The sequence below is a fragment of the Arvicanthis niloticus genome, chromosome X (genome assembly GCF_011762505.2).
Source record: "Arvicanthis niloticus isolate mArvNil1 chromosome X, mArvNil1.pat.X, whole genome shotgun sequence".
NCBI classification, from domain to species: domain Eukaryota; kingdom Metazoa; phylum Chordata; class Mammalia; order Rodentia; family Muridae; genus Arvicanthis; species Arvicanthis niloticus.
Genome location: NC_047679.1, coordinates 123,112,973 through 123,133,823, shown reverse-complemented (window position 1 = coordinate 123,133,823; position 20,851 = coordinate 123,112,973). Strand labels below are relative to the sequence as shown.

Genomic DNA, 20,851 nt, shown 5'->3' with positions numbered 1-20,851 from the left:
TCCCCCATCAACCCTAATAAGAGTGTATTACCCTGACACTAATAAGGACTTCACACCTTGTTTAATCTTATAAGGTTCCCTCCCTACCACCACCACCCTACAGTCCCTGAGCATGTAGATGAAACATCTTCCAACACCCCTGTGCTGCCCAATTGCACACATCCACACAAACCTTGCCCCAGAAATCCTGGTCTCCTTTTTAGGAACATAGATACCCCCTTGGCCCAATAAATGAACCAGTTCTTTGTAGTTGTGTTACCTGTGTGCATTCATCACCAACTGAGATTCTGCATTAACCTCACAGGCATATTGCTTCCCTCCCTCAAGTCCAGCTTGGTGCAGGTCTAGCTAACACAGGGAAAGCAGAAATGGGGCAACATGAAGAGACTTAGAGTATTAACCTGAAATAAAAAATAAATCTGTTTTATTGCTTGATTTTTTTATTTTTTGAATTTGTAATATAATTACATTTCTTTACAGTTTCCTGCCTCAACCCCCCATATATTTTCCTTGTTTTCTTTCAAACTCATGGACCTTTTTCCACTAATTGTTCACACACACACACACACACACACACACCACATAAATACAACCTACTTAGGTATTTAGTATATAGACTATATTGCAGCAGTTAATAAAACTTTTGTTAAAGCAATAAAAATTAAATATTTGTTGAACTAAGCTGTGATATTATTTTTTGCCCAGTCTTCACTCTTCATCACTGTGAGGGCTGATTTTAACCTATTAATGTGGAATGACACCTAGACATTACTAGCTTCTATTAATAAATTAATAAAAGGCTAAGACTAGGCATTTAATTTTTTTGAAGTATGATGCAACTAAAGTGTTCAAATGCTGTGACTACTCTGGCTAACTGCTGACTTGGCTACAGCATCACAAATATGTTTCTTACCTACAGTAACTTCCAGAGAAGTCCTACATATGCTGAAGATTAAATCCTCCCAAAGCATTTCAGTTTTGCTGACTATTAAGTGTGTGTAAGTAATGAACTTTTAAAAATCAAATTAAGAGTCCATACCTGAACAAAGTTTATTGTAATATCTGATCCCTGAATTTACTATCTTGGACAGTAGCATCTGAAATTAAATAAAAGTTCATGCATAGCTTTTCAATGATCAACTCTAAATAGTTAAATATATTAAATTTTAAGCATAAAAACAAAACTAAAACCAGAAGTTCCTCAGTTTATCACAAAAGTACTTTCAGGCCCCCTGTACAAGGCAACATGACTATTGCATTGTAATAAAGCTTTTATCAGTATAAATGCAAAGTAGGGATGATTGATCTCTGAAACATTTCCGGTTTGTTGAAAAGGAATAAGATACACTATACAAACTCTTTAATAAAAGCCCAACTCAAAGGCTGAGTGTTTGGTAATGATTTTGTGGACATTAAAAGCATTTCTCACATTTCTTCCTACATCAGGCAACAGGCTCCTGGCATATAGAAAACAGCATATATAGAATAGGAGATAAAACTGTCCAGTGGAAAAAGGATAGCATTTTTAACAAATGGTGCTGGTTCAACTGGAGGTCAGCATGTAGAAGAATGCAAATCGAACCATTCTTATCTCCTTGTACAAAGCTCAAGTCCAAGTGGATCAAGGACCTCCACATAAAAAATCTACACTGAAACTAATAGAAGAGAAGGTGGGGAAGACTTTAGAATACCTGAACACAGCGGGAAAGTTCCTGAACAGAACACCAATGGCATATGCTGTAAGATCAAGAATTGACAAATTGGACCGCATAAAATTGCAAAGCTTCTGTAAGGCAAAGGACATTGTCAATAGTCCAAACAGCAACCAACAGATTAGGAAAAGATCTTTACCAATCCTACATCCAATAGAGAGCTAATATCCAATATACACAAAGATCTCAAGAAATTAAACTCCAAGCAAACAAATAACCCTACTAAAAAAATGGGTACAGAGCTTAACAAAGAATTGTCAACTGAGGAAACTCGAATGGCCAATAAGCACCTAAAGAAATGTTCAATATCCTTAGTCATCAGGGAAATGCAAATCAAAACAACCCTAAGATTCTACCTCACACCAGTCAGAATGACTAAGATCAAAAACTCAGGTGATAGCAGATGCTGTCGAGGATGTAGCGAAAAGAGGAACACTCCTCCATTGTTGGTGGGATTGCAAGCTGGTACAACCACCTGGAAATCAGTCTGGCTGTTCCTCAGAAAATTAAACATAGCATTACTGAGGACCCAGCTATACCACTCCTGGGCATATACCCAGAAGATGTTCCAACATATAATAAAGATATATGCTCCACTATGTTTATAGCAGCCTTATTTATGATAGCCAGAAGCTGGAAAGAAACCAGATATCCTTCAACACAGGAATGGATACAGAAAATGTGGTATATTTACACAATGGAGTATCACTCAGCTATTAAAAACAATGAATTCATAAAATTCTAAGGCAAATGGATGGAACTCAAAAATATCATCCTGAATGAGGTAACCCAATCACAAAAGAACACACAGGGTATGCACTCGCTGATAATTGGATATTAACCCCAAAGCTCACAATACCCAAGATACAACTCAGAGACCACATGAACCTCATGAACAAGGAAGACTAAAGTGTAGGTGCTTTGGTCCTTCTTAGAAGGAGTAACAAAATACTCATGGGAGCAAATATGGAGACAAAGCATAGGAAAGAAACTGAAAAAGGGGGCGTCTGGAGAATGTTCCACCTGGGTACCCATCCCATGAGAGTCACCAAAGGTAGACACTGATGTGGATGCCAGGGAGAGGATGTGGGAGAGGAAGTCCTTGGTCCATTGAAGGCTGGATGCTCAATGTGGGGGAATTTGTGGTTTGGGAGGTAAGAGTGGGTGGTGGGTAGGGGCACATCCTCATAGAAGCATGAGGAGGGGGGATAGAATAGGGGGTTCCTGGTGGGGGGAAATGGAGAAAGGGGATCACATCTGAAATGTATTTAAAATATCCAATAAAAAGGAAAGAAAACAGCAGTTCCCTTAATGAATAAGGCAGGTGGCAAACTATAAAGGCTATCCTCATTCAGGGAGTACCAAGGTTACAGGGGTCAGCTGCAGGGTAGAGACCTTGTTAAGGACTCTGGGGCTGCACAGAGTATGGTGACTCTGAAACATGTGGGGAGCATCTCTCACACCCCATGTGAGAAGCCACCAGGTGTAGAGACTGAGAAATTCTGCACAATCTACCATTTCAATGCCATCAGAACACTTGGGCACAATTTTGGCTGAAGTAGCACATGCAGCCTTGACTGTGGTGATCATGCCCCCAGGCTTCTACTGGTCCTCACAGGGATTCAACTCACTTTGCCTTATGAGTGTGATCTCCAATTTTGCCCTGGCATTATGTTTTGGATATCTTATTTTTTCTAGAGGCTGGTGGACATTCTCAAGCAAGTCAGGTACCATGCTTGAGAGTAACCCATCTGACCTTCTGAGAGTAGAGGCAGGACTTGTAACTGTGCTGTGCCTTTTATGTTGTTAATGTTACAGTTTTATATTGCTGGGATCAGGTTGTGGCTATTCATTTTATAGAATATTTTATTTATTTACATTTCAGATGTCATCCCCTTTCCCTAAACCCTCCAGAAAACCCCTATCCCATCATCCTCCTTCTTTTTGTTTTTATACCATTTTAATTACATGCAAGTTGTTAAGGTCAGTTCTAGGTTGAGAAACTAGATGCTTTATAATATATAAACAGGGTTCTAGGTTCTGTCTTGCCCCCAGAGACTCCATTCAATGAGTAATTTTGTTTTTTACATTAAGATAATTTAATAAAACAAATTGCATAAACTGTCTAAAAAGTTGGGTGACAGTTTCAGATTATGTACTAGGAGTGAACATTTATGATATGAGGTGCTAATGATGTGATAAGTCAATAGTCTTGTATAATATGTATATAATATGTAATTTTGTATGTTAATGTATATTTGTATGGTAATACATTAATATAACCAAAAATCTTTTGGAAAATACTATTCTAAAGCATTTACTGTAAGAAGGGTATTTTTATAGGTTTCATTAGTGATTGATCATGGTAAAAAATTCTAAATGTCTGTTTCATCATACAATCAGCTTTTGATTCAATGTTAAAGCTAGAGAATTATTGTGCACCTGGCAGGACACCACCCATGGACCACAGACTGATAAGTGACTTATTCCTGGGAGTAGAAAGTTGCTACCTCACAAATTTATTGGAGTTAGCTGGAACTATACTGGAACATAAAATATTAAAATTATATCAAGAAAACTGGGCCCAAGAACTTGTCAGGCATGCAACACCAAAAAACGTGTGTACAGCTAGCATTGTGATGGGGATATCTCCCACTGATAAGTATGTCAAGAACTTACAGGGAAGGAATTCCTGCTTGTTCTACTCAATTTAGTCCTTGCTGGAGAATTGACCGACTGAGACTGAACTGCTTTCCACCCATTCTCCTTGTCACTCATTTTGATATGCACTATATTCATGCTCTTATTCTTTCATCTGACCTACTCCTGCATATGCAGCTAGATCCAACTCCAGAGATTTGTGTTCAAACTTAGTATTACCCTATGGACCAGGGCTTTAACACATAAAACTTGCTAGGACATTCAACATCCAACCTACAGCATTAACTTATGAATCCTGCTTATTCCTTGCCTTCCAGACTCCAATTCCCCACCTTAGCTACACGACTGAAAGAACAGCCTATGGAATAGGCTCTACGGAGGCACATTCAGTGATACAGCTTATTTGATTGGGATAAATTAAAAGCCATTTAAACCCTTGGATGGTGAGTAGGGGCTACTGGGGTAAGTGTCCATCATTGGCCTGTAGAACCAGCACACTGGTGACACATCTTTTGTATAACTTGGGATTCCAGGGGCTTATTGAACATTCACATATAAGGGGAGAAATAGACTAACCTGGCTACTGGGCTATAAAGTGAGCTCCTCTAGTGGGGGAGAAGGGTGGGACACAGGCCTACATGCACATGGGGCCAGTGGGGAGCTATCCTATTCCTGCCAATCTCAGGATAAGATTTCTGAGGTTTGAACATGCTTTGACCTCACTCTTGCTCCCAGCCTGCTCTCTTGGATCCCACAGTTCACAATCACTCTTATTAGACAGATGGGGTCATTTTGTAGGGAGAGAAAAAGACCATGAAATTTGTAGCTGTGAACTATGGGAGAGTACCACTGTGGCAGGAGCATATGATGTTGCAAAAGAGATAGCAAGATTCACATATTAAACACAATGTACACAATTCTCAAAAAACAAATAAAATATTTTAAAACAATAATATATGAGAGAATCCACTTAATTTCCAAAAGGACTGGAAACTCTTCCCTATGCAGACCACATATAACAAACTGAACATACAGCAGAGATGCCTGCAATGTGCAAATTGGAGAGATTGTAGGTAACTGCCTGGAAAGCAGTGAAAAAGTAAGGCCTGTGCTATTCTGTATCACTCCATTTGTTCTTTACATATCCCTTGCACTTTCTTCAAAACACTTGGAAGAGGACATGCCCCCCACCAGGGCGATTGCATGGAGGTTCCTCCCCCTCTTCCATCTTCTGCTTCTAATATTATTTTCCAAGACTTGTGGGGTCAGAGGTGCACCTCGACTTTTCTACTGCGGTCCATTACCTGAGCTTTCTCTTAAGCAAACAAAACTGTGCATGTGATGTAATTGCCAAGCCTACAGATCTTTAAACTAAGAGAGAACAGAAAACACAAGGCACGAGTGTGCTGGAGGCTCAGGATGAATGGGAGCTGATCTTTGTCTGCAAGGTTTTACAGATCCATAGTGATCTAGCACCGAGTGTGGGAGACAGATGGATACAACTAGGGAGTTATGCCCTGCAAGTCAAGGGGCCTGGGCTTATATGGGGCTGACCATGGAGCACAGGCAAACTAATCAAGAAGTGGTGCCCATCCAGAGGACACTTCTTGATCCTACACCCCATAGACTGTCCTGAATATCCAGCATTCACTTGCCCAAATTATTCTTTCATTATTCCTTTCTTCTACCTTCCTAGACATGTGTTGGGATGATGGGATTGTCAGATTCAGACATCTGTCCTATGCTGAGGAACCTGACATAAAGACTTTGTCACTTATAGAGTTCCCTAACACCTGTCATATTCCTATGCTGAGTCCAGACAGCCAGACAATTCCTAGGTAATGGTGCTCCCTGCTTTTCTTCACTGTGATTTTCTTCCTTCTGCTCTATGTTGCCATAACTCTCATCAACTTTGTCTCGGGCTGCTATCTCTGAGCCTAATAGCACAATACCTGAGGACTTTTGTTTTTTAAGGAGATAGCCTTAGTACTGAGAGGGATACAACATGGCCTACTGATTGAAATCCCAACCTGAGATTCCCTGCCCAGCTGGAAACCCTTGCACCTTCTGGTTAACTCCCACATGTGCTGGCCCAGAGCAGAGCCCCAGAACTGGACCAGATCTTACACAGCACAGGCCCCAGGTGTAGCTTGAATCCTCAGTTTGACTGCCCAGGATCCCTGGGTTACAGGAAGGACAGGCTCCAGTTAGAGATAGCAATGCCAGATAATATCAGAGGTAACCAGAGGGATAGAGGCAAGCTTAAAAACATAAGCAACAGAGACCAGTTTGACTTGGCAAAATCAGAACCCATTCTTCCCACTACAGCAAGTCCAGGATACCCCAACCCACTCTTAAAACAAGATTCAGATGTAAATCCTCATTTCATGATGATGATAGAGGACTTTAAGAACAATGTAAATAGCTCCCTTAAAGAAATACAGGAAAACACAATCAAACAAGTGAAGAAATTTGAACCAAACCATCCATGATCTAAAATGGAAATAGAATTATTAAAGAAAACTCAAAGGGAGACAGCCCTGTAGATGGAAAACATAGGAAAGGAAACAGGAGTCACAGATGCAAGCATCACCAACAGAAAACAAGAGATAGAAGAGAGAATTTAACCATCAGAAGCTACAATAGAAGATATCTACACAACAGACAAGGAAATTACAAATTGTAAAAAAAAAAAAAAAAAAAAAAAAAAAAAAAACCTTTTATTATAAAGCATTCAAGAAATTGAGGACAAAATTAAAAGACCAAACCTGAGAATAATAGGTATAAAAGAGAGTGAAGATTCTCAACTCATAGGGCCAGCAAATATATTCAACAAAATTATAGAAGAAAAATTTCCTAACTTAAAGGGAAAATGCTCATAAATATACAAGAAGCCTACAGAACACCAAACAGGTGGGACCAGAAAAGAAATTCCTCTTGTCATATAATAATTAAAACACCAAATGCACAGAACAAAGAAAAATATTGAAAGCAGTAAGGGAAAAAGGTCAAGTAACATATAATTCAGACTTATAAGAATTATCCCAGATTTCTTTTTTTCTTTCTTTTTTTTTTGTTTTTTGTTTTTTGTTTTTTTTGTTTTTTGAGACCGTTTTTTTCTGTGTAGTCTTGGCTGTCCTGGAACTCACTATGTAGACCAGGCCGGCCTCGAACTCAGAAATTCACCTGCCTCTGCCTCCTGAGTGCTGGGATTAAAGGCATGCACCACCATTGCCCAGCTTACCCTAGAGTTCTTAACAGAGACTATAAAAGCCAGAAGATCCTGGGCAGGTGTCAGACAGACCCTAAGAGAACACAAATGCCATCCCAGGCTATTATACCCAGCAAAACTCTCAATTACCAAAGATGGAGAAACCATAATATTCCATGAAAAAAACAAATTTTCACAATATCTTGTCACAAATCCAGCCCTACAGAGGATAATAGAAGGAAAGTCCAATACAAGGAGAGAAATAACACCCAAGGAAAAGCAAGAAATTAATATTTGTGCAACAAACCCAAAAGAAGAGAAACACACACAGTTCCACCTCTAACAACAAAAATAAAAGAAACCAACAATCATTGGTCCCTAATATCAACATCAACGGACTCAATTCACCCAATAAGAAGACATAGGCTTTCAGACTGGGTATGTAAACAGGATCCAGCATTTTGCTGCATATATGAAGTGCACCTCAAAGTCAAAGACACACATTTCCTCAAAGTAAATGGATGGGAAAAATTTTCCAAGCAAATGGTCCTAAGAAACAAGCTGGAGTGGCCATTCTAATATCCAAAAAAAGTTGGATAACAAAAGTCCTTCAACCAACAGTTACTAAAAAAAGATGGAAAAGGACACTACATACACATCAAAGGAAAAATTCCACCAGGATGAACTCTCAGTTCTCAACATCTATGCCTTAAATGCAAGGACAACCACATTTGTAAAAGAAACATTACTAAAATTTGAAGTACACATTAAATCTCACACAATAATATTACGAGATTTAAACACACCACTCTCATCAATGGACAGATCATGGAAACAAAAACTAAACAGAGACTCAGTGAAACTAACAAAACTTATGAAACAAATAGATTTAACACATATCTACAGAACATTTTATTCTAAAACAAAAGAATATAACTTCTTCTCAGCATTTCATGGTACCTTCTCAAAAATCAACCTTATACTGAGAAACAAACAAATGTCAACAGATACAAGAACATTGAATTAATCCCAGGTATTCTATCAGAGTACCACAGACTAAGGCTGGTCTTCAATAGCAACAAAACCAACAGAAAGCCCACATACACATGGAAGCTGAACAACTATCTACTCAATGATAAATTGGTCAGAGAAGACATAAGGAAAGAAATTAAAGACTTTTTTAGAATTCAAAGAAAATGAAGGCACAAAATATTCAAACTTATGGGAAACAATGAAAGCAGTGGTAAGAGGAAATCTCATAGACCTGAGTGTCTCCATAAATAAAGTGGAGACATCATACCCTAGCAGCTTAACAGTTCATCTAAAAGCTCTAGAACAGCAACAACAAAAAAGCATATACACCCAAGAGGAATAGACAGCAGGAAATGATCAAAGTCAGGGCTGAAATTAACCAAGTAGAAACAAAAATAACTATACAAAGGATCAAAAACCAGGAGTGGCTTCTTTGAGAAAATCAACAAGATCGATAAACCCTTAGCCAGACTAACTGGAGAGCACAGAGACAGTATCCCAATGAACAAAATCAGGAATGAAGAGGGAGACATAAGAACAGAAACTGAGGAAATTCAAAAATTAATCAGATTCTAATACAAAAGTCTATACTCCACAAAACTTGAAAACCTGGATGAAATGGATGATTTTCTAGACAGATACCAGGTACCAAAGTTTAATCAGAATCAGTTAAACCATCTAAACAGCCCCACAAACCCCAAGGAAATAGATACAGTCATTAAGTCTCCCAATCAAAAAAGAAAAGCCTAGGGCCAGATGGTTTTAGTGCAGAATTCTATCAGACCCTCAAAGAATATCTAATACCAATACTCCTCAAACTATTCCATAAAATAGAAGCAGAAGGAATACTACTCAATTCTTTCTATGAAGCCACAGTAACACTGATACCTAAACCACAAAAAGACCCAAGAAAGAGAATCACATATCAATTTTCCTTATGAATATTGATGCAAACATACTCAATAAAATTCTAAAAAACTGAATCCAAGGACACATCAAAATGATTGTCCACCATGATCAATTAGGCCTCATCTAAGGAATGCATGGATGGTTCAACATATAGAAATGCACCAACATAATCCAGTATATAAACAATCTCAAAGTAAAAAAAAAAAAAAAAACATGATCATCTCATTAGATGTGGAAAAATGCCCTTGAAAAAAATACAGCACTCATTCATATTAAAAGTATTGGAGAAATCAGGAATTCAAGATGCATACCTAAATATAATAAAAACAATATACAACAAACTAATAGCCCACATCAAACTAAATGGGGAGAAACTCAAAGTAATCCTATTAAAATCAGTGACAATACAAGGCTGCTCACTCTTCCCTACCTATTTGATATAGTACTCAAAGTTCTAGCCAGAGCAATTAGACAAAAAAGGAGGTCAAAGGGATACAAATAGGGAAGGAAAAAGTCAAGATATCACTATTTTCATATGATATAATAGTATACATAAGTGACCCCTAAAATTCTACCAGAGAACTCTTACAGCTGATAAACAACTTCAGCAAAGTGGCTGGTTATAAAATTAACTCAAATGAATCAGTAGCTTTCCTATACTGAAAGAATAAAAGGGCTGAGAAAGAAATTAGGGAAAGAACTCCATTCACAATAGTCACAAATAATATAAAATATCATGCTGGTGTGACTCTTAACAAACAAGAGAAAGATCTATATGACAAGAACTTCAAATTCCTGAAGAAAGAAATTGAAGAAGACCTCAGAAGATGAAAAGATCTCCCATGCTCCTGGATTAGCAGGATTAATATAGTAAAAATGGCCATCTTACCAAAATCAATCAACAGATTAGATATAATCCCCACCAAAATTCCAACTCAATTCTTCATAGAATTAGAAATAGCAATTCTCAAATTCATTTGAAATAACAAAAACCTAAGATAGCAAAAACTACTCTCAACAATAAAAATATTTCTGGAAGAATCACCATCCCTGACCTTAAGCTATACTATAGAGCAATAATGGCAAAAAAAAAAAAAAAAAAAAAAAAAAAAAAAAAAAAAAAAAAAAAAAAAAAACCTCACGGTATTGGTACAGAAACAATCAAGTAGATCAATGGAATAGAATTGATAACCCAGAAATGAACCTACACACCTATGGTCACTTGATCTTTGACAAAAAATGTAAAACCATCTAGTGGAAAAGGAATTTTCAACAAATGGTGCTCGTTCAACTGGAGGTCAGCATGTAGAAAAATGCAAATTGATCCATTCTTATCTCCTTGTACAAAGCTCAAGTCCAAGTGGATAAAGGACCTTCACATAAAACCAGATACACTGAAACTAATAGAAGAGAAGCTGGGGAAGAACCTCTAATACCTGGGCACAGAAAAAAAGTTCCTGAACAGAACACCAATGGCTTATGCTATATGATCAAGAATTGACAAATGGGATCTCATAAAATTTCAAAGCTTCTGTAAGGCAAAGGACACTCTTAATAGGACAAAACAGCAACAAAAAGATTGGGAAAAGATCTTTACCAATCCTACATCCGATAAAGGGCTAATATCCAATATACATGAAGAACTCAAGAAATTAGACTCCAGACAACCAAATAACCCTATTAAAAATGGGGTACAGAGATAAACAAAGAATTCTCAACTGAGGAAACTCAAGTGATTGAAAAGCACCTAAAGAAATGTTCAATATCTTTAGTCACCAGGGAAATGCCCAAAAGCTCACAATGGCCATGATACAACCTACCAACTATATGGAGTACAGAAGGAAGGAAGACCATGGGGTGGATGCTTCAGTCCTGTATTGAGAGGGAAAACGACGACTGTGGGAGGTGGAAGGAGAGGGGGACAAGGGAGGAAGGAAGGAGGGGGAGGAAATAAGGGTGGCAGTATCAGAAACTGAAGGAGATAAGAGAGGTACAGAGGTTCAGGAAATCGAATAAAAATAGGTAGCCGGATAGATGAGGAACTGCAGATAGCCACTGGAATGTCTCAGACACCAGAGGAATGTGAGGTTCCCAGGTAAATGTGCAGAGAAGGGGGTATAGAACCTGTGGAGACTACCTCCCGTATATAAGCACAGACCCTGGTCGATGGATGGGGCCACCTACCCATCTCAAAGTTTTTTAACTCAAAAATGTTCCTGTCTACAGGAAGAACAGGGACAAAAAATGGAAAAGAGACTGAAGGAAGTATCAACTGGGAATCCCATCTGAGGATACATCATGTCTGCAGACACCAAATCCAACACTCTTACCTTGGTCAAGAAGCATTTGTGGACAGGAACCAAGTGTGGCAGTTCCTGGGGAGGTCTTGCCAGCAACTGACCAATACAGATGCGGATGCTTAAATCCAACCATCAGGCTGAACTCAGGGAACCTGGTTGGGGAGCTGATAGAAGAACTGGGGAAGCAGAGGGGCATTGTAACCCCATTGGAAGAACAACATAGTCTGGCCTGACTATCTAGTTCTCCCAAAGTATCGACCACCAACAAAGGAGTGTACCTGGAGTGATCCATGGCTCAAGATGCAAATGTAGCCTTGCCTGACAGCAACTAGAGGGGAGGCCATTGGTCCCAGGGACATTTGATTCCCCAGAGTAAGATTTCTGCCTTAAAAATAGAAGTACATAATTGTGGAAAGCATAAATTTAAAGGAGTTGAGGTGCAGAGTTGCAAGCAGTGAGGTAAATAGGAAGCCCCAGGAAAAAGCAAGGTCACAGTGAAATGGTCTTTGGATTTTATGATGCATTAAAACATTAATTTAGAAATTTTTAATTAAAATTGTGGTTTATTGTAGATTATAGTAAACCAAGACACACACACACACACACACACACACACACACACACACACACACACTTCATGTAAGAATAAAGTCAAATGCTTTGCAAACATTATATATTATGTATATATGCATATTTTATACACACATATACTCACATATAAATATATATGATTATATATGTGTGTATATATTTGTATATGCATAGAAGTGATGAGTATTTACTAATGTATTTCTATATTTAATAAAAATTATATTTAATGTTTTATTTAATGTTTCATAAAACCTTAAAATTCTACCTTTGGATATGAAAACAAGCATTTTAACGGTCATGGGACACATGCTTCATTAACCCATAATATTTAAGTTCAAATATACAAATGTTCATTAAAGTTTCTTACAAAATAATTTTCTTAAATGGCACCAATTTACTTTGATTACAAATTTTAAGGTTTTCATTGGCATGAGCTTCTTAGTGATATAAGAGTGAGATAAATATTGTTACTCTCATAGGCACTGTACCAGTATAATACACTTAGGAATACAAGGCTTAGACCCAGTCCTTCCTTAACTTTTTTTAACTGATTTGAGATGGTCAGCCTGTGAGTTAAGGGACTACAGCAAATTCATGGGTGGGAGTTTATTGTTAGGGTGTTTTATATGTTTTATTTAGAAATAGCTGAGTGGAGTTAACAGGCAACAGTCCAGATTACCTTACATGGATAGTTGGTTTTCAAAACATCAGAAATCCTTAGAATTGACATCACAAATATTTCTGTATTAATCTTCATTTTGATTAGAGACCTGTCTGCTCCTGACATTGAATTCTAAGAAGAAATTGAGCATCCTTGGAGTTACTCCAATTGTGGTGAGACAGCCACTAGGCAAGAATTGCCTCTTTCCTTCTACAGACAAATTACTGTCCAGAAAAGGACACACTTGCAGAATAGTCGACTGATTATATCTGCCTAGACAGAGTAATCAGCCCTTAATAATTCTGCAGCACTAAGGTCTGTCAGATGATCCTGGGCCAGAAGGCTGAAGAACAGATGCTCCAACGTTTTCTAGTATAGGGAGTGTCCAGGTGTTCAGAGGTCTCTATAAATTGACTAAATTTTAGAAGCTATGCTTTGTGCTTCCCACAATTATAGATAACTCAGTCATTCTGGATTTCTGACAGGGTTGAAAACTTATAGCTATTTACCTTGAGAGAAAAGATTTGAGTGGATGGTCGTCAGCTGACATTCATCCTAAAGCCAGGTTCAGAACTAAATGTTTTAGTTAGGATAGATGACAGAGGTGCTGGTTAGTCAACAAAAGGATGGACTGGGTATTAGGACTATCTTGTACCTCACTGGTACAAATTGGCATAATTATTCTCTAATTGTATTTTGAGAGAAAAATTTCATTTTAACAGGAAGGGTGATATGTAGGAGGAGCTAAGGTAGGAGGAGTACCGAGAGGAAGAGAAGGAGTAAGAAGAGGAGGAGAAGAAGGAGAGGAGAAGCTAGGTGATGAAAGAGAGAAAGAGGGGGGAGACAGGGAGGCAGATGTTCATCTATCTCCACCAGTCAAAGATAGTTGTTATATCTAGATTGGGTAATGGGTTACACCTCTGATTGAACAATACCAAACTTATAAAGCCTATGATTAACATTTTTTAAAAAAATGTATAAATGCAAAAAGGAAAAGGGGGCATGGGATGGGGGTTTTCTAAGTGGGGGGGAATGGGGAAAGGGGATGGCATCTGAAGTGTAAATAAAAGATCTAATAAATAAATAAAAAATAAAAAAAATAAAATGAGAGACATAGTGAACTGTCATAATAAAGAATAGCTAAAATTAAAAAAAAGTTTCTTACAAAATAATTGTATTACATTTTTAATGAAATAACTTTAATCTTCGTGAAAATATATTATTAGATATACGTAAAAGAATGAACATATATATGTTTGTCCAATGTCTTTAGGTTAAATTTTATTTTCATTTTCAAAACTATAGGAAATATACTCTCAAGAAATATTTAGGTTCAGAATGGAGGTAATCTCACTCTTTCATTAATACAAATGGCTATGTCATTAAGTCTTTCTTAATAATAATGGCTAACATCTTACATTTTAGGATAAAGTTCATTCTATATTTATAACATTAAAACACAAAGCTATTGTTTTCTGTCCAGTGAATTCCTCTTCAAAATACTAGTCTTTCAAGGTTCATATCAATCCTGATTTAAAGTAAAGAAATCATTTTAAAGCCCTCAAGTCTCCTCAAAAATAGGTTAAGAAAATGGGGATGTGGTAGGGGCTCGGAGCCATTTCTGAGGTGTCCGGAAGTGTGAAGGCCACATGTGTTCCTTGCATCTGTTACTTCCGGTATTCAAAGCCATTCTGTGAGGCTCCTGGAACAGAGACCTTCACGCAGGGGGTACCAGGTACTTGAGGGGTTCAGAGTCTTTTTCTGTGGAAGGCTGTCTTTAACTTAGTGCTTCAGGTTGGTAGGAATTCGGGGTGAAGACTCTGAGCTGTTTTCTGAGGTGTCCAGAAGTGTGAAGGCTGCACTAGGAGTCTTGAATGTGGGAGATTGGGAGAAGTTGAGACCATTTTGTGAGGCTCCTGGAACCGAGACTGTCACACAGGGGGTTCCAGGTACTTGAGAGGTTCAGAGTCTTTTTCTGTGGAAGGCTGTCTTTAACTTAGTGCTTCAGGTTGGTAGGAATTGGGGGTGAAGACTCTGAGCTGTTTTCTGAGGTGTCCAGAAGTGTGAAGGCTGCACTAGGAGTCTTGAATGTGGGAGATTGGGAGAAGTTGAGACCATTTTGTGAGGCTCCTGGAACCGATACCGTCACACAGGGGGTTCCAGGTACTTGAGAGGTTCAGAGTCATTTTCTGTGGTGCCTCGAAGGGCTTCAGTAACTCAGGGCTTCAGGTGTTTGAGGATTTGTGAAGGAGGCTTGGAGCCATTTACCGAAGTAATTGGAAGTAGGAAGGCATACTAAGCTTCTTGCATCTGGATCCTTAGGGGACCGAAGACATTTTGTGAAGTTCCTTAAGGGAAACCTTCAAGAAAGGACTGCATTCTATCTGCAGGCACTCAAGGGGCTTAGAGCCACTGTCAGAAGTGCCTGCAAGGGTGTCATTAGTACTGTGTTTCAGGTCTTTGTTAACTGGGGAAGAGGAGGAGATCAGAGCTATTTTCTAATGCTACTGAAAATGTGAGGTTCCTGGGATGGAGACCTTCACCCACAGGACTCTTTACCCAGGCCTTGGCAGCAGGAGCTCAGAGTCGTTTTCTGTGGTGCCTGGGAAGGAGTGGATAATGCCACTCTTTAGACATTAGGCCAGAGAGGGGCACAGTCATTTTCTGACGTACCTAGAACACTTGAGGCCATACAATGTTTCTTGCATAAGAGGCTTTGTGGGGTTCAAAGCTATTTGTGAAGTTCCTGGGAATAAGACTGAGTGGGGGGGTCGAGGACATGTCACACATGGCATTCTACATCCAGGCACTTGGGGGTGGGCATAGCCATTTTCTGAGGAGCTAGGGAGTAAGTCACACCAAGCTTCCTGCATAGACAGATGGGAGCTATTTTGTGAGCGGACCACAGTGTGACACCCACCCCATGCTTTCTTAGTGTATGTGACTAGTTTCCAGGTTTGCAAAGGCCCCTTTGAGAATAAAAAGTTTTCTCTTTTTTTTCACTTTGCCCAGATTTATTCATTGCTACTGTTTATCCATATTGCTTTTCTTTGTCTTTTTATTATTTTTTTCAGTGTGAAAACAAGTGGGACTATTTTAATTTGTGACTCCATTACCAACTGTGTTGATGTGTATGAGTCTAGCCTCAAGGCCCCTTCTATTTTAAAACTATTTCAACAACTCCACACAAGTAGACAGTGTTCAGTTAGCATGTCCCCAAGGGGGACAGACAGAATTGCTAGCTGTCTTGAGCACTTTGTAGAGACACAATGTAGCTACATTGTATTCCTTTTGGCAGTCAAAGAAACAAACCTAGGGTGACTGGGAGTATTACCACTACTAGGGCTTCCAAATCTCCCTCCTAGGAATTGACAGTTTTAAAGCCAAGGTTTTATGTTCTTGTTGCTTACAGAATGCCCAAGTACCCACTTGCTGCAATGAGCCACTTCCCCCACTATTTTACATACAACAGAATTCCTGGTTGGGATAGATACTCTATCAGAAGCAAAGAAACACCATAAGCTTGACCTAAGAGAAAATTTCTAGATAGTAGGTTAAGAATTACTGCAGCCTGGCACCAAGTATGGTCCAAATTAAACAATAATGCCATCCTTGCCATTCAGAGCACAGTTGAGTCACTATACACCCTTGTATTCTGATGCCTTGAGGACGCCAAACTGTTTCACTGTGCGTTTGCTTAAGACTGTGGTGTGAGAAAGAGCAGGGACATTTTTTCTGGGAGTAAGGCCTCCAATATGTAAGGATAAGGAACCAGGACCACCCAGGAGGAGCATAAGACCCCTGATAAAGGACATGCAAAAGCTGCCTGCTCTGCTGCACAGAATGTGAGTGGAGATCTAGCATACATCAAAGATGCCGTCTCTGACTTGGAGGTTAGATGTCATCTCTGACTTGTAGATTAGCTGTGAAGGTGGAATTCAGAGGTGGCATTAGCCTGAAAGATGGAAGTGGGGGTGAGTGGGTCAGGAAGTGCTTTGTGTTGAATGAGGAGGAAGAAAATCTTTGTAATTTGAAACAAAATACAGGACCCTGACCACTTTGCCAGTTTTTAGAAGACCCTGCCCAAGAATATCCAGCAGTGATACATCTTGACTTCTATCTCCTCTCTCAGGAAGGTGAGCCTGTTAAGTCTGGGATACCACCAGAGCCCACGGGGTGCCAGGCATCTGTGCCAGAGTAGGTATCCATTTTGACCAGGAATCCAGGTATGTAGTCATGGTCAAAATGAACAGGTGAAGTGGGCCCCATCCCCCATACAAAAGAGTGCATAAAGCATGTATGCTCCTGTTGCAATGACTGGGAGCCCTTATTAGGGGCTTCCATGCCTTCCATGGAAAGCAAGGATCTCGAGAGAGTGAGCTAAGATGCTCTGCAGGTGGGTTTTGGGAACTCCTATCTCCTAAGAGATGAGCTCAGGACAGTTGGCCATTATAGTATATCCCCCACAGGGGTCCCAGTTCTCTGGAGTGGACTACAGGGTATTCAAGTGAGGAACTTCACCAGAGTGGGAACCCTTCCTTGAAATCAGGTCTTCAGATAGGAAATTCAGGGAAAGGATCCCAGGGCATGAGCAAAGGAGTCTCCACTCCAGACCACAGACAGTGGCCCCACAAGAGACTTCCCCGAGGCACACAAAGAGTCCTGAGCAGGTATGTCTCCTGCCCATGTTCAAGGCAGAAGAGTGCAGGAGCTGAAAGGCCTGCTGAGAGCTCCTTGGCCTGGATCATCAGAGGAAGGTCAGGTTTGTGAGGACACAGGGTGAGAGCTGAGGAGTCCCTTCCTCATACGCAGGAGTCCTCACTACCTACCTGCCTGTCTGAGGGCCGAGGGTGGGTAAACCAAGGAACTTAGAGTGGATTCCCCTCTCCTGTTCTGCCTTTCTTGAAGATTAGCATCTTGCCTTAGGAAGTTGGACAGCAGGATCATCTAGAGCAGGTTAGACCTAGCCATTCTTCAAGGCAAGAATCAGGGTACTGTCCTGTTTTAGCATAAATGAACCACACTGAATTGGGTTCTCTCTTTCAGTAACCCTTGACCAGGTATCAGGAAGTGGGAGGTGCCCTTACTGCCTTCTGTTCCACTTCAGAGACACAGAAAGTTGTTCTGAGGATTTACCTCAGGCAAGAGAAGGCATGCACAGTGAAGCCATGTATATTCTTCCTTTAGGCCATGATATATGCAGTACCACTATACTTTGACCACAGAGCATTCCCCAAGCAAAATCCTCTAACAGGGATTTGAGAGCTGACCAAGTAGCTGCTGTCAGAATCCACTCACCTTCTTGCTTTCTCCCTCAGTCCTGTGAGTCTTCATCCCTGTGACCTCCAAGGTGTCCTGTCTGTGATCTCAAGAATGGATCCTCCAAACAAGAGCCAGAACTTCAATGTCCTGGACAGCACTCAGTACCAAAGCAAGCCAGGGGACCTGGAGGGTACCCATGTCCCCATAGCAAATGTGGGGGAGGTGGTGGCTACTGCCTCAACCTCAGGGGATGTGTCTGTGCGAGGAATGCTGGGATCATCCCAGAGTTCTCAGAGTGCCTCCTATCGTCCTATTGTCATGCGCTTCATTGCAGGGGTACCATCTGCTGTAGGGTCTCATAACCAATTGAGGGAAGTGGCCAGTGCAGTGTTCGCTACACAGGAAGCAATAAGTAGAAAAGTAGTTAGTCTGGTGCACTTCCTGCTTTTCAAGTATCGAAATAACCAAATAGTAACTAAGGCAGAAATGCTGGCTGAGATCACAAGAGCTTATGAGTTGTCCTACCATGTGATATTTACTAAGGCCTCTGATTTCATGTGGCTATTGTTTGGCACTGAGGTTATAGAAGTGTACCCCCTTGTCCACTCCTACTTTTTTGTCCCTGCACTGGGGATCACCTATGACGGGATGAAGCATGGCGTTCCAGGCATACCCAAGACAGGCTTTGTAATCATTGTGCTATGCATCATCTTCTTGCATGACAACTGTGTCAGTGACGGAGGAGTTGTGGCCTTTATTGAATAACATAGGGCTGTATGCTGGGAGCGAACATTTCATGTATGGGGAGCCCAGGAAACTCATCACTGAGCATTTTGTGCAGGAAGGGTACCTGGAATACAGACTGGTGCCTGGCAGCCTCCCTCCTAGCCGTGACTTCCTGTGGGGCCCAAGGGCCCGTGCCGAAACCACCAAGATGAAAGTCTGGATGTTTTTTGCCAGCATAGTTAGGCAGCATCCCAGATCCAATCCCTTCAGGTATGCAGAGGCTTTGGTAGAAGAGCTACTGAGGTCCTAGGTCAGGAGCACCTTGCAAATGGTACCTCTGCTCTGACTGGCACCCCATTCTAGTGCGCTGGCAGTGCACATCCAACATCAGGTCAGGCAGAGTCATTGGTCTAAGAACTATACCCTCATTTCAGAGCTGTTGGGAGGAGTTCCATCCTATTTCTCCTTTTATGACTGGGTGTCTTGGGGTTTCTTGCTGTACCAAAATGCTGTTGCTTTTACTACAAGATTCCTTGGCTGTAGACGTTTCACCTTTATGAATGGAATTACTAAAACCTGTATTCTTAATCCAGTCTAGGAGAGTCTTATTATTTAAAAAAAAAGGAGGTTGCCTCCTTCTGTCTAACTTGTACAATGTCACTGATTTCATGGCATTTGAAATGGAAATTTTTTGACAATGCAAAGAACTTCACAATATTTTGAACAACAAAATAAATTTCTTCTTGATTTCTTCATCTCTTTCTGTTTAATTTCTTATTACAAAATGAAATCAAAAGGGAATTGCTACCCTAAATCTTCAGTGAGCACATGGTCTCTCTAAGGCTCTGTGTTCGTGAGACATGGGAGAAGTCAGATCTGTCAGTACCCACAGGATGTATGAGTGCAGAGGAAACAGACTTGCAAGGGAGCCATCAAGAAATGCTTTAGATCAGAAGTCCAAGCACAGGAAAGCAGCAGTGTGCTCTCTAAGCAAGAGCAGCCACATGTCAATGCCATAAAGAAGGCAGTTGTAAGTGTGGAAAATGAGAAAGAAGCTGAGACCAGGTCTTTCGGGGTGGGGTGGGGGGAGTTGTGGTGAACTTAGAGTAGAGAGATGGGTAAAGTGCTCTGAGCAATCCCTGCTCCTTAGTAACTTGGCAGGGAAGAGTCAGCCTGGAGTGTCCTTCAGAGATTAAACATGAACACAAACATCTGCAAACCCCTGGGCTGAAACAATCAATAAAAAAACAAACAAAGTAGGCAGAGAATACTGTCCTGGTGCAGGATCTGGAATTACAGCTGAGCACACCACATGCACTGCAGGGCTGACCCCCAACCTCTGGAAGAGGTTTGTGAGTCATGGTGGAATTGTGGAAAAGTGGATCTTAGAACTCCCCCTCCTCTGTCTCCTTGGTCAGGAGAGGCAGAGCTGACTATTCAGATAACTCCATTGTTTCTCACTTGGACGAGTGTTTTACCTGCACAAATGACTGCACTACATATGACCCTGGTGTCCCCAGGGGTCAGGAGAGGGTGACTAATTTCACGAAACTGGACTTTTCGAGGTTGTAATCCTCCATGTGAGTGTTGGAATCTAAACCCTGGTCCTCTACCAGAGCAGTAAGGGCTATTAACCACTGAACAAAACCTCTAGCCCCAGTTCCATTTAACAAGCATTTGTGTGTGTTAAGTGTGAGTGCATAAGTATGCAGGTCTTGGTGGAAGTGTGGACATAAGAAAATGGCTTTCCAATGGATTCCCAAATTTCTCAAGGTCAAGTCAACAT

General features: G+C 40.3%; 1 pseudogene; it reads left to right on the top strand.

Moving 5' to 3' along the window:
• The first annotated feature begins 18,450 nt into the window (after positions 1-18,450).
• LOC117695172 (melanoma-associated antigen 10-like) lies at positions 18,451-19,375 on the top strand (annotated as a pseudogene).
• The last annotated feature ends 1,476 nt before the right edge of the window (positions 19,376-20,851 follow it).